General features: G+C 48.5%; 1 protein-coding gene across 1 annotated transcript in view; it reads right to left on the minus strand.

Annotated features, from left to right (window-relative positions):
- Nucleotides 1–13,525, minus strand: part of SORT1 (sortilin 1) — a 94,204-nt gene extending 80,679 nt beyond the window's left edge. The window contains exon 1 of the mRNA XM_038748945.1: nucleotides 13,455–13,525. The gene's annotated coding sequence lies outside the window, so the exon portion shown is untranslated. The remainder of the gene's footprint in view (nucleotides 1–13,454) is intronic.
- Nucleotides 13,526–15,002: the final 1,477 nt, after the last annotated feature.

The following is a 15,002-nucleotide window of genomic DNA, read 5'->3' on the forward strand; positions in this document are numbered from 1 at the left end:
TCTCCTCCAAGAGGCCTTCCCTGATTCACCTCTCAACTCCCCAACCTCCATCCCTGCCCCTGAACACTATGGCTTCTGAACTTCCACAACAAAGAAACCCTTGGGTTCTCACTACCTCAGCATTTTGGCACATATCTTTATTCTCTATTACTTCAAGTAGGCACTCAGTTAAAACTACTGATTTACTAAGGGCCAAACTTCACCTTCATAAGATCCTAGTACTTATCCTAGACAACATTAAATCCACTGGTTCACTTTTTTTATTAATAACAAAGATAATAATAATAACAATGATGGTATTTGGCAAGCACTTACTATGTGCCAAGAACTGGCGTGGCTCAGTGGAAAGAGCACGGGCTTAGGAGTCAGAGGTCATGGGTTCTAATCCCTACTCCGCCACTTGCCAGCTGCATGACTTTAGGCAAGTCACTTAACTTCTCTGGGCCCCAGTTACCTCATCTGTAAAATGGGGATTAAGACTGTGAGCCCCATGTGGGACAACCTGATTACCATGTAACCTCCCAGCGCTTAGAACAGTGCTTTGCACATAGTAAGCGCTTAATACCATCATTATTATTATTATTACTGCACAAAGCACTGAGATAGATAGAACATAACGAGGTTGGACACAGTCCCTGTCCCACTTGAACTGCATTTTCCAAGCACTTAGTACAGTGCTCTGCACACAGTAAGCACTCAAAATATACGACTGAATAAATGAATGAACATGGCGTCTACAATCTACGTGGAAAGAACAGATAATGAATCCCCATTTTACAGATGAGGAAACTGAGGCACGGAGAAGTGAAGTGACTTGCCCAAGGTCACACAGCAGGCAAGGGGAGGGGTCAGGATTAGAATATTGGTCCTCTGACTCCCGGCCCACGCTCTTACCCCTACGCCATGCTGCTTCCCTAACGCACCACACGAGACATCACTTCCCAGATAGTAAATTCATTCATTCAATCACATTTATTGAGTGCTTACTGTGTGCAGAGCATTGTATTATGCGCTTGGGAGAGTATGATATACCAATAAACAGACCCGCTCCTTGTCCCTAAGTGACCAGCCAAAATCCCAGAGAGAAGTCCCGCAGGGATCCTGGCTATTTACCCACACAGCATCATTGGCCCATAGCAAAGACTTTAGAAGCCACACTGGCCTCCTGAACCAGAACTCCTTCACTCAACTAACAGAGTAGATCTGATAACTGGGCAGAAATTCCCGTTTCTCAGATAAAAGAAGGGGGACTGAGTCACATCTTATGAGAAAAAGCTTAGAGCATTCAGGAGAAGAACAACCTGGGCTGGTGGACATGCTTAACCCTAGAACAATAAGGGTAGGGAGGAGGTCCAAATGCACTTCAGAAGACAGTGGTGTTCCATCCCACAGAGGACCAGTGATCCATCCTCATAAAAATCAAAGGGCCACTGGTCCCCCAATCCTCCAAAAGGGACATTCAGTCCCTGACTGACTGGCTCTCTACCCTGCCAGCACCGGCAAACAATCACAAGCATTCTTCTCGGGGCTGGGACACCAAACACGGCTTCTCCGCAAGGCCTGTTTACTTTAGAAACCAAGGACTTTGATGGTTTTGGAGAAGTTCTTGTGTGTGAAAGAGGAGGAAGGAGCAGGGAGGGACGGAGAAAATCAGCAGTTGTTCAATGCTATAATTACATCTGGCAGGCTTTAAGAAGATGGTTCGATAGCCTGAGCACAAGACGGGAGTCTGGCTCTGCTACGACTGGGGCCTCGGGCGAGTCGTTGGTACCCCTACTTCCCTGTCAAATGGGGGTCGATACCTGCCCCAAGGGTGGGCGAAACGGAGCGCTGTCATGAACCAACCTACTTGGCTCCTGAAATAAACAATAAAAAACCGATGCCAGCTGACGACATGCTGGGCACGTAGTTGATGGTCAGAGTAGGCATTTGGGTGGGGAGGGAGAATCAGTTCCAAGCACTGGGGTAGTCCAAAGGAGAGATTGAGCCCAGGGGAGACAGTAAGAGGATGTGATCTTCACTACACTGACGGTCAACTGCTGGACTCACGGGAGCTGATTTTGGCATCTAGTAAGGTACTGGGCAGATTACTGCACTCTGTAGAGTTATAAAGGAACAATCAGGCATCTTCCCCTCTCTCAGCAAGTTTAGAATCTCTTAGACACTAACATACAGACACAAAAAGAAGTTCGAGGCACGAACAGCGTGGCTCAGTGGAAAGAGCGCGGGCTTTGGCATCAGAGGTCATGGGTTCAAATCCCGGCTCCGCCAACTGTCAGCTGTGTGACTTTGGGCAAGTCACTTCTCTGGGCCTCAGTTCCCTCATCTGTAAAATGGGGATTAAGACTGTGAGTCCCCCGTGGGACAACCGGATCACTTTGTAACCTCCCCAGTGCTTAGAACAGTGCTTGGCGCACATACTAAAGCGCTTAATGCCATTATTATTATTATTATTATAAACCCTCCCCAAAAAAGACATGGGCAAAATATATAAAGATGATTTTCAGAGCTTCTTTATGGGAATTACTGAAGTCCGCAGGGCCAGGGAAGGCTTCTTGGAAGAATAGGAGCTTTAGTACGATTCTGAAGAAGGGGGAGGGATGAGGTTTGAAGGAAGCAGTGGGGGAGGGGAATTCCAGGCTGAGCCAATGGCCCAATTAATTCCTCAGAGGTGGGAGGGATGCATTCAGGGGCAGGGAGCAAAGGCCATGAGGAAGGGGTAGCTGGAAGGAGGGTAGGTCTGATAGGGAATGGAGGGAGGAAGTAGGGGGAGGTTTTAAACACCAAATTGGCAGACCTTCAAAAACGGATCCCTTTTTGGAATTATCGGGGTTGTTTGGTTTTTGGGAATCACTTGTGGCTCTTTGCTCTCTACCATCATCACGGCTATTAGTTACATTAATGTAACTCCCTGGAAACTGGAGTCCTAAGATTCTCATTCCTTAGAGACATGACAGGATCTACCATGAGCTCAGGTCTCATAAATTTTATGAGTCACGAGGCGGCGGCTCGGGGCTGGAGAGTTTTTCTGTGGCACTTCTGGGGAAGAGACCTTCCCCAGTATTCCCCCGAAAACTGTTCAGTCTACAAGCCCACTTTCTTAATGTCTTTAAAACAAAACTCCAACTTAAGCCAACTAACCCAGGTTTCCACCCTTTCCCACTCTTTCCTCCTTTGATACACGTAACTCTAGAAAGCTTCCCCAAACTACCTAGACAGGAAAAAATAAACATAAGGGTCTCATTTCCACAAACAAGAGATTTTACAACCAATTGGAAAAGGTGATCAATAAATGACATAATGTTTGTACACACAGTAAAAGGAAAGAGTAAAAAGATCAAGAGAGGATAGGAAAGTTTTCTCCAGAAGGGAATCATGCCTATAAATCCACTTGATTTTAAGCTCCTTGAGGGCAGGGATCAGGTCAACTAAATCTATTGTACTCTCCCAAGTGCTTAGTATGGTGTACTACAGTAAGCCTTCAATTAATTAATTCATTCATTCATTTGTATTTACTGAGCGCTTACTGTGTGCAGAGCACTGTACTAAACCCTTGGGAAGTACAAATCAGCAACATATAGAAACGATCGCCACCCAACAATGGGCTCACAGTCTAAAAGGGGGAGACAGACAACAAAACAAAACAAGTAGACAGGTGTCAAAACCATCAAAATAAATAGAATTATAGCTATATATACATCATTAATAAAATAGAGTAATAAATATGTACAAATATACACAATAAATATCACTGATTGAGACTTGAAAACTCAGGGAAAATAATTGGGAGGTTTCATGAGACTCCTACGTGACACAGGGTAGGTCTTGATTCTTTAAAAAGCCCTGAAGATGTGATTTTTCGAACAGATTAAAAAATAACAATAATAATAAACAGTGTGGCTGAACAGATCTAATCCCGGCTCAGCCACTTATCTGCTATGTGGACTTGAGTAAGTCACTTCACTTCATCATCATCATCAATCGTATTTATTGAGCACTTACTGTGTGCAGAGCACTGTACTAAGCGCTTGGGAAGTACAAGTTGGCAACATATAGAGACAGTCCCTACCCAACAGTGGGCTCACAGTCTAAAAGTAATAATGATGGCATTTATTAAGTGCTTACTATGTGCAAAGCACTGTTCTAAGCGCTGGGGAGATAACAAGGTAATCAGGTTGTCCCACATGGGGCTCACAGTCTTAATCCCCATTTTACAGATGAGGTAACTGAGGCCCAGAGAAGTGAAGTGACTTGCCCACAGTCACACAGCTGACAACTGGCAGAGCCGGGATTTGAACCCATGACCTCTGACTCCAAAGCCCGGACTCTTTCCACTGAGCCACGCTTCACTTCTCTGTGCCTCAGTTACCTCATCTGTAAAATGGGTTTTAAGACTGTGAGCCCTATGTGGGACAGGGACTGTTATCTACCCCAGTGCTTGGAACAGTGCTTGACACGTAATAAGTGCTAAACAAATACCATTATTATTATTATCTGCAAAATGGGGATTAAGACTGTGAGCCCCAAGTGATACATAGACTATGTCCAACCTGATTAGTTTGCATCTACTCCAAAGCTCAGTACAGTGCTTGGCACATAGTAAGTGCTCAATACAAAACAAAAACACAGCAGCTAACACGTTAAATCTCTGGGAAATAAACACCTTAATGGGTGTTTACCTCATTTTCCAAGTTTCAGATCATTTTGTTTTTGCTCATGGCAGATAAGTCACAAGATGTCCCGATCCAGGTTGGAGAAGACAGCCTGACGCTCTGGGTTCAATCCTCCTGAGCCATTAAATCAATGGACTCCTGGGTAAGAACCTTCTCTCCGGATAGCATTTGTTCCCCCTCTGACTACAGAAGTGGGCATATTACTTAGCTGCAAAGCATTTGGGATTTCAGATGAGAAGCTGCTCTCCTGCAGCCCTGCTATTATTCCGCACCTGCTGCCGCCCGAGCACCAAAGAACCGACGCACTTCAGTTCCATTTAATTCAATATTCTCCATCTTCAAACGTTGAAAAGCAGAACGGGCAAGTCCATCACACATCAACTCTTGGCTAGAAGCCAGACAAAATTTCCACCCATGTATTCTTTCCCAGCATTTAGTCCAGTGCCCTTCGCACGGTGAACACTTTGAAAATACAATGAAAATCAAACCACTACGAGGACCCTACCTAACCAGTCCTGAAAGTCGGCCTGAAGGAGAATTAGGTTTAACGATATCATCTCTACTTTTCAAAAGGCCACCCGGAATGGCCTCAATTTCCAGGGAAATTCCTTGGCAGAGGAAAAGCAACGTGGCCTGGTGGTGACGGCACAGGCCTGGGAATCAGAACGATCTGGGTTCTAATCCCAGCTCTGCCACTTGTCTGCTGCATCATCATCAATCGTATTTACTGAGCGCTTACTATGTGCAGAGCACTGTACTAAGCGCTTGGGAAGTACAAATTGGCAACATACAGAGACAGTCCCTACCCAACAGTGGGCTCACAGTCCTGCATGATCTGGGTCAAGTCACTTCTCTATTCCTCGGTTCCCTATCGGTAAAATGGGGACTAAGACTGAGAGCCCCACGTGGGACAAGGACTGGGTCCAACCTGATTAGCTTGTATCTTCCCCAGAGCTTAGTACAGTGTGTGACACACAGTAAGTGCTCAAATATCATTAAAAAATAAAATAGAAAGAGAACAAGGATGCTTATTAAATGGCAAAACAATGGAAGCAGTGAAAAGGAAAAAAAAACCCACCACCAACCATCTGGCCTGAAAAACACACTGTTAAATGCCAAAGGGCCCAGTGATGTTTTAAAGAAGATGCACTAGCTGGAGGAGGGATAGGACGCTCAGCAGCAGACTCCTAAAATCAGCTGCCCGATGGCTGGCGCTGAAAGTATTGCTCCAATAGTCACCGCTTGTCTGCTGTGTGACCTTGGGCAAGTCGCTTTACTTCTCTGTACCTCAGTTACCTCATCTGTTAAATGGGGATTAAGACTGGGAGCCCCATGTGGGATGGGGACTGTGTCCAACCTAATTATCTTGTACCGTCCCCAGCTCTTGGTACTATGCCTGGCACATGGTAAACACTTACCAAATCCCCCCCCACCACCAAAAAAAGAAATGAAAAAGGAATGTTCTGTGGCAGGCATGAGGGTGTTAGAAGATCAGCAGGGACTCAGTATTTATGGGTCTCAACGTGTTTTCTGCTCGAGAGCCACTGCAGTGTCTCCTGGCTTCCTACTGAATTTGTGAAGTGCTGTGCGACCGCACTGGGAGGGGGAGATCATAGTTCTTAATTATTTAACCTCCAAATTTATTTTGGAAACAAATAGCTGCTTGGAACAATCATTTGCCCAAATGGTACTGAAAATGGGGGATGGGAAAAGGAAATATTCTTTGTGGTTTTGGTTAGGGAGGCTAGGGAGTCCCTGCCAGTGGAGGAAACTAGCTAGCAAGGTTTGATGTTGGAATGGTCAGCTGGGAAAGACGCCACTGGAGGCTGATCTAAAATGAGGCAAAATTCAGGGATATAAAGCCATTCTCAGCAGCAGCCCTCAACTGAAAGGAGGATTTGAAATTGGTCCCTGGGGACTGCTCAAAGCTCCCTAGCTGTCTACCCTACATCCTGGGACTTACTGCCTCCCTGCTCTAATAATAACAATAACGACAGTAGTGGTATCTAAGCACTTACCTGTCCCAAGCACTGTATTTAACAGTGGAGTGGATACAAGTTAATCAGGTCAGACAGTCCCCGTCCTTCATGGGGCTCAGAGTAAGCAGGAGGTAGAACATGTACTGAATCCCCTTTTTACAGATGAGGAAACTGAGGCAAAGAAAGGTTAAGTGACTTGCCCAAGGTCACACGGCAGGCAGGTGTCAGAGCAGGGATTAAAAGCCAGCTCCTCTAACTCCTAGACCCAGGCCTCTTTCCAATAGGCCACATAGTTTCTCCCCTGCTGAGTCCCGATTTGGCACTCAGGAAGTTGGCGACATTGGAAAAGCCATCTGTGGTGCCATAAATTGCACCTGGCCACCCCTGAGGGTGTGGGATTTCAATCCCACCCACATATCATTTCTAGTTGGCACCGCTGCCCCTCCTTCACTTCTTGTTGGAGTGCCCTGAGCGTTCAGAGGAAGGGAGAGACACAAGGTTTAGGAATAGGTCAATTCTCCCTCAGTTCAATCATCACAACCCATCACAACAACACAACAGTTACTTGCCCTGGCTACTGAGGGGGCTCACCTGGTCCACATATACCACCCAAATGCTGCAGGTCACCCCATGCATTATCCAGGCAGGATGGAGCCAATTGCAGGGCAAAGGATAGGTATGAAATGAGGAGAGAGAGAGAGAGAGAGGGATGATTATTTGGGGTTACCTGGGTTTAGGGTTTGCGGGTTACGGAATCCCCCCCCCAACCAGCTCTCACCAGACTGTAAGCTCATAGTGGGCAGGAAATGTGCCTGTTTATGGTTATATTGTATTCTCCCAAGCGCTTAGTACAATGCTCTGCACACAGTAAGTACTCAATAAATGCAACTGAATTAATGAATGAATAAAAAATGGGAGCACTAACTACTCAGAAAACTTGTTCTGTCTGTGGACACAGGTCTGCCTGCCTGCCTCAGGGATATGAGGAAGGGGAATGGACAAGAAGGGATTCTGAGGGGAAATCCTGTAGAAATGAAATCTGAAGTGTACAGAGCGATTCATAAGACTTGCAGGCTATGGCATCTCTTCAGTGGCTACCAATCAGCCTACACATCAGGCAAAAATTCCTCACTCTAGGCTTCAAGGCTGTCCATCACCTCGCCCCCTCCTACCTCACCTCCCTTCTTTCCTTCTACAACCCAGCCCGCACCCTCCGCTCCTCTGCCGCTAACCTCCTCACTGTGCCTCGTTCTCGCCCGTCCCACCGTTGACCCCCGGCCCACGTCCTCCCCCTGGCCCGGAATGCCCTCCCTCTGCACATCCGCCAAGCTAGCTCTCTTCCTCCCCTCAAAGCCCTACTGAGAGCTCACCTCCTCCAGGAGGCCTTCCCAGACTGAGCCCCCCATTCCTCTCCCCCTCCCCCCGCCCTACCTCCTTCCCCTCCCCACAGCACCTGTATATATGTTTGTACAGATTTATTACTCTATTTATTTTACTTGTACATATTTACTATTCTATTTATTTTACTTTGTTAGTATGTTTTGTTTTGTTGTCTGTCTCCCCCTTCTAGACTGTGAGCCCACTGTTGGGTAGGGACCGTCTCTATATGTTGCCAACTTGTACTTCCCAAGCACTTAGTCCAGTGCTCTGCACACAGTAAGCGCTCAATAAATACGACTGAATGAATGAATGAATCTGAAATAAACAGACTCTGTGTTACTGGTTTGGGCCTGCTCTTACTCAGGATGAAAAAACTGTGGGCAAAGAAACTGGACAACCTAAGGAGTCTTTGTAGATTTTTAAGTTGAGCTAATGGATCCCCAAAGAATTCCCAAGCACCACCTTCCATTTCAGGTTGCCAGGTTTCATGGTTAAGTCCAGAAATCCTACTGGAGCCGAGGGCAGTCCAGGCCCCTGCCAAACAATCATTGGTATCTGTTGAGTGCTTACTTCATACAGAGCATGGTATTAAGCCGTTGGGAGAGTACAAAAGAACAGAGTTGGAAGACACCTTTCCTGCCCACAAGGACCTTACAACCTAGAGTGGAAGACAGACATTAAAAAACATTTTAATGCTGTGAGGCTGAGGGTGAGGTGAATAAAGACCGTGAGCCCATGTGGGACATGGACTGTGTCCAACCTGATTAACTTGTATCAACCCCAGTGCTTGGTACCGTGCCTGACAGTTAGAAAGAATTTAATACCATTAAAAATTAAAAAAAAAATAAAAATAAAAAGGAGGGTGAACTGCTGGCAGGGCTTGAGGGAGAGTCTCCATTGCCTCGGGTCCCTCCCCACAATCTGCCGCTCCACCGCAGCAAAGCTTAAAGTCCCGTGCTCCACTGGAGCAGAGAGCAAGTGAAGAGATGACAGTGGCCTTCTCCACTGTTTGAACGCTAGAAAAATGGTAATGGTTTGTACCAAGGATAAGCCTACCTGAAGTGGTAACTCAGAATCTAAGCACTCCTCCCTCCCGGGAGCAATGCACTGCTGCTTTTGTTGTTGCTATTGAGCTTTATTTACTCCGAAATTCTTTCCCTAGGTGGCTGTCCCCCTCCCGCTCTCGAAATTTGAAGTCCCCTGTGAGTTAAGGGCCATGTCTAAATCAGGACAACACCCGACTCTCAAGCCACCCTGACTCTCAAGCTCACGATCTTGGCAATTTCCTCAACTCATCTTTCTCCGTCAACCCACGTATTCAATCTGTCACCAGATCCTGCAGCTTCTTCTACCTTTGCAACACCTCTAAAATCTGCCCTTTCCTCTCCATCCAAACTGCTACCATGCTGATCCAAGCACTTGTCACTGCACACCTTCACTATTGCATGGGGCTTCCCGCTGACCTCCCTGCCTCCTGTCCATAGTTCATTCCGCTGGCTGGATCATTTTTCTAAAAAACTGTTGAGTCGACATCTCCCGACTCCTCAAGAAACCTCCATTGTTTGCTCATCCACCTCCACATTAAACGGAAAGTCCTTACCATTGGCTTTAAAGCAATCAGCTCTCTCTCTCCTTCCTTACCTAGCTGATTTCCTATTACAATCAGCCCACTTACTTCACTCCTCTAACACCAACCTACTCACTGTACCTCTAATTCATCTACCTCACCACCAACCCCTTGCCCAGGTCCTCTCTCTGGCCCAGAACTCCCCCCCCTCACCATCCTTCATAACCAACAGATCACCACTCTCCCCATCTTCAAAACCTTATTAAAATCACATCTCCAAGAGGTCTTCCCTAAGTCCCCATTTCCCCTACTCTCTCTCCCATCTGCATCACCTATGCACTGTAAGTACTCTATATTCACAGTAAGCACTCAGTAAATATCACCGATTGATGTTTATCGAGCTCCTATTAGGCACCAGGCACTGTGCAAAGCACCTGGGAAGATACAACAGGAGCCCTGCTGTGAGCCCTTTGGAACAAGGGATGCGTCTAATTCATTTATTCTTTCAATCGTATTTATTGAGCACTTATTGTGTGCAGACCACTGTACTAAGCACTTGGGAAGTACAAGTCGGCAGCATATAGAGATGGTCCCTACCCAACAATGGGCTCACAGTCTAGAAGGGAGAGACAGAAAACAAAACATGTAGACAGGTGTCAAAACCGTTAGAATAAATAGAATTATAGCTATATGCACATCATTAATAAAATAGAGTAGTAAATATGTACAAGTAAAATAGAGTAATAAATACGTACAAATATATACAAGTGCTGTGGGGAGGGGAAGGAGGTAGGGCGCGGGGGCGATGGGGATGAGGAGAGGAAAAAGGGGGCTCAGTCTGGGAAGGCCTCCTGGAGGAGGTGAGCTCTCAGTAGGGCTAATTCTCACTTCTGCCCAGCACTTGGCTCAGTGCTTTGAACACAACAAGCACCTAATAGTACTATGATCACTTCTTATACAGTAACAGGGGAGACAGATGTCGAAAGTATTTACTGTGTGGAGAGCAGTGTACTACGTGATTGGAGAAGTGCAATAAAATTAGGCCATATGATTTCTGCCCTCAGGGAGTTTACAATCTAGCAGGATAAAAATATTTACGGGGAAGTCAGAAAAACCAGAATGCTCACTCAAAACATACATTATGTACTTAGACGCTGAGGATGGGTATCTACTTGTAAGTGCAAGAGGCAGCTGTTGGGTTGATAAGCCTTGGGGTGTAGATACGTTAGCGAGGGAAGGCTTGTTGGTGGATGTGGGAATCGGGTTTCTTTCCCAGGTTCAGCACAGTGCCCTGCATATTGTAATAATAATAATAATAATGGTACTTGTTAAGCGCTTACTATGTGCAAAGCACTGTAGGCACTCAATAAATGGAATAGCAAGCAAGCAAACAACAGGATTTTTGGCACGGAAGTCAAGACCTCCAGGATCTCAAGGGAGGCTCCGATGAAGATGAATGGTGCCATGGGTACCATCATCATAACAGAAAGAAGCTTTTCTCTCTCCAACTTCTAAAAATAGGCTTAAAAGCTACTACAAACAATGAGCAGATGCATACTTAAAAGCTCTCTGGGCACTTAGGCAGGCAGAAGAAGTAACTTTTCTTTTTTTTTTCTTTTTAACAAGAAGCACTGCAAGGTACGAACAGAGGCCATTGAACTCTGCAACTCTGACAGCTATTTTCATTCGAGATTCCATTCCTCGCAACTTTCCATTAGCCCCCGCCCGGCTTCTGCCAGGAAAGGGGTGAGAGCAGATGCAAGAAGGAAGGCGAAGAGTGCAGTCTAAAAAATAAGGTGAACTAGAAAAAAGGAGAGAGAGCGAGCCACAAGGTAAAATAGAAAGTCCCACAGACACAGTCTGATGATGAAATACAAAGCGTTAAAGCCCCACCATCTTGGGCTGTTAATAATAATAATGATGGTATTTGTTAAGCGCTTACTATGTGCCGAGTACTGTTCTAAGCGCTGGGGGCGGGGGGAATACAAGGTAATCAAGGGACACCACGTGGGGCTCACAAGTCTTAATCCCCATTTTACAGATGAGGGAACTGAGGCCCAGAGAAGTGAAGTGACTTGCCCAAAGTCATTCATCTTACAAGTGGCAGAACCGGGATTAGGACCCCTGACTCCCAAGCCTTTTTTCTTTCTACTGAGCCATGCTGTTGCCATCACCTCTTTCTCCACCAGAGATACATTCTTTGATAGGGGCTATTAGGAAGAGCAAACAGCAGAGGGGTGAAAACAAGTGTTGGGGGGAAGGCAAGGTGGCTTGGTTAAGGAATTTGGTATCTGCTACTGAACGCTACCATCTAGGTCTCCAGTGGACTGCAGGAGCTCTTTTCCCTGGAAGCCAAAATGTGAGAGTAACTAGTGTGTGTTGGGATGGGAGGGCGGTGAAGGGAGAGAGTAGGAGGAGGATTGAGTATGGGGGAGAAAGGGAAGGAAGAACGAGTGTGGGGGAGGAGGAAAGGAGAAGGAAAGGGGGTGGGGACAATAGGAATGGGGTGGGGAAAGCCCCTTGGACCCAGGGATGGAGAAGCGTGAGTGTGATGGCTTGGAAAAGGAGTAGACAAGGGAGTCGAGGGAAGGGCAGCGAAATCGTTAAGGGTTCAGGGACTGGAGAAGAACAAGGCCGTAATGGATGATTTCCCCAAGGAAGGTGTTGCCAGCGAGGCCGGGGGCTGATGGGGGATGAGCGGGGAATTGGATGGGTAAAGGGGGAGAGGAGGGAAGAGAGGTGTGGGGGGAGGGAGAGGGAAGGAGAGGGGGGTGAAGAAAAGGAAGGGGAGGGGAGGGAGAGGAGGGAGGGGAGGGAAGAGAAGAGAAGGGAGAAAAAGGGAGGGGGGAAGAAAAGCGGAAGAAGGAAGGGAAGAGAAGGGAGAGAAGGAAAGGGAGGGAAGAGAAGGAAGAGGAAGGAAGGGAGAGAAAAGAGGGGAGGAAAGAGAAGGGAGAGAAAAGAGGGGAGGAAAGAGAAGGGAGAGAAAGAAGGGGAGGGAAGGGAGAGAAAGAAGGGGAGGGGATGGTAAGGGAAGGGAGAAAAATAAGCGGAGGGGATGGTAAGGGAAGGGAGAGAAATAAGGGGAGGGGAAGTAAGGGAAGGGAGAGAAAGAAGGGAAGGGGAGGGAAAAGAAGGGAAGGGGGAAGAATAGGGAAAGAAGGAAGGGGAGGTGAGAGAAGGGAGAGAAGGAAGGGGAGGGAAGGGGAGGGAAGAGGAGGAAGGAGAGGGAAGGGGAGGGGAGAGAAGGAAGGGGAGGGGAGAGAAGGAAGGGGAGGGAAGAGAAGGAAGGAGAGGGAAGGGAAGAGAAGGGAGAGAGAAAGGGGGAGGGGAGGTAAAGGAAGGGGAGCAGAGGGAAGAAAAGGGAAAGAAGGGAGGGAGGAAGAGAAGGGAGAGAAAGATGGGGAGGGAAGAGAAGGGAGAGAAAGAAGGGGGGGAAGAGAAGGGAGAGTAGGGGAGCAGAGGGAAGAAAGGGGAAGGAAGGGAAGAGAAGGAAGGGGAGAAAAGAGAAGGTTAGTGAGGGGAGGGGGTAGAAGGGGAGGGAAGGAAGAGAGGGAACACGGAGAAGGAAAAGGAGGGAAAGGAAAAAAAGGGAGAAAGACAGGGAAAGGAAAGGAGAAAGTGAGGGAAGGGAAAAGGGAGAAAGAATGGAGGGCAATGATGGAGAAAGAAAAGGGAGAGAGGGGAGAGAAAGAAGGGGGGGAGAAAGGAAGGGGGGGATAAGGGAAGGAGGGAAGGGGGGAGGGAGGGGCTCCCCGCCCTTCTCCGTCCGGGGAGAAGGCGCCCGTCCCCGGGGTCCGGGAGCGCGGGTCCGGTTTGCGTTTTGTGTTTCGTCGGTCGGGGCCCGGCGGCGCTCACCTGGTGCGTGTTGTTGAGCAGGCCGGACTCGAAGCCCCGCAGCGGGCCGCAGCCCTCCCCCGACGCCTCCCCCGACGCCGCCTCCCCCGCCGCCGCCGCCCAGCCGCCGCCGCCGCCGCTGCTCCGCCGCCGCCGCCGCCAGCGCTCCACGCCCGCCGGCGGGGCCGCGAGACCCGGGGGGCGCGGCGCGTCCAGAAGGTCCGGGACCGCGGGGACCGCGGGGACGGGGACCCCGGGGGCAGGCCGGTCCCCCGCGAACGGCGGCGGCAGCAGCAGCAGCAGCCCCAGGGCCAGGACGCAGGTCCAGCGGGGGGCGCCCCCGGCCCCCCGAGCCCGCTCCATCCCCGCGCGCGCCCACACCTGCGCACCCCGACGCCGCGGACCCCCGCCCCGCCCCCGCCGACACGTCACGGACGGCCACGCCCCCCGCTCGCCCGGGCGCCGCTCCCATTGGCCGGCTCCCGCCGAGCCCCTCCGCTCCCATTGGCGCGGCCCGCTGCCCTTCACCCTGGCCACGCCCCCCCAGCCTCCCCTGTCGCCTCGGGCTCTGGAACCCCTTGGAATCTCACGCGGAGGCGCGGCGCGGCGCCTTCTCTCCCCTCTGATTGGTGGGAAGCGGGTGACGTCATCTGTCACTCAATCGTATTGATTGAGCGCTCACTGTGCGCGGAGCACTGCACTAAACGCTTGGGGAGTACAAGTTTTTTTTCAATCAATCAATCAATCAATCAAACGTATTTATTGAGCGCTTAGTCCTGTGCAGAGCACTGGACTAAGCGCTTGGGAAGTCCAAGTTGGCAACATCTAGAGACAGTCCCTACCCAACAGCGGGCATTTATCTGATCCGGGGCAGCCACCACAAATCATTTATTGAGCGCTCACTGTGTGCGGAGCACTGCGCTAAGCGCTTGGGAAGGACAAGCTTTTTTTTTCAATCATGTATTGAGCGCTTAAGTGTGCAGAGCACTGGACTGAGCGCTTGGAAAGTACAAGTTTTTTTTCAACCGTATATTGAGCACTCACTGTGTGCGGAGCACTGGACTAAGCGCTTGGGAAGTACAAGTTTTTTTTTCAATCGTATTTATTGAGCGCTTAATGTGTGCAGAGCACTGGACTAAGCGTTTGAGAAGTACAAGTTTTTTTTTTCAACCGTATTGAGCACTTATTGTGTGCAGAGCACTGCACTAAGCGCTTGGGAAGTACAAGTTTTTTTTTCAACCGTATTGAGCACTTACTGTGTGCGGAGCACTGGACTAAGCGCTTGGGAAGGACAAGTTTTTTTTTCAATCGTATTTATTGAGCGCTTAATGTGTGCAGAGCACTGGACTAAGCGTTTGAGAAGTGCAAGTTTTTTTTTCAACCGTATTGAGCACTTACTGTGTGCAGAGCACTGGACTAAGCGCTTGGGAAGTACAAGTTTTTTTTTCAACCGTATTGAGCACTTACTGTGTGCAGAGCACTGGACTAAGCGCTTGGGAAGTACAAGTTTTTTTTTCAACCGTATTGAGCACTTACTGTGTGCAGAGCACTGGACTAAGCGCTTGGGAA

The sequence above is a fragment of the Tachyglossus aculeatus genome, chromosome 7 (genome assembly GCF_015852505.1).
Source record: "Tachyglossus aculeatus isolate mTacAcu1 chromosome 7, mTacAcu1.pri, whole genome shotgun sequence".
In the NCBI taxonomy this organism is placed as follows: Eukaryota; Metazoa; Chordata; class Mammalia; order Monotremata; family Tachyglossidae; genus Tachyglossus; species Tachyglossus aculeatus.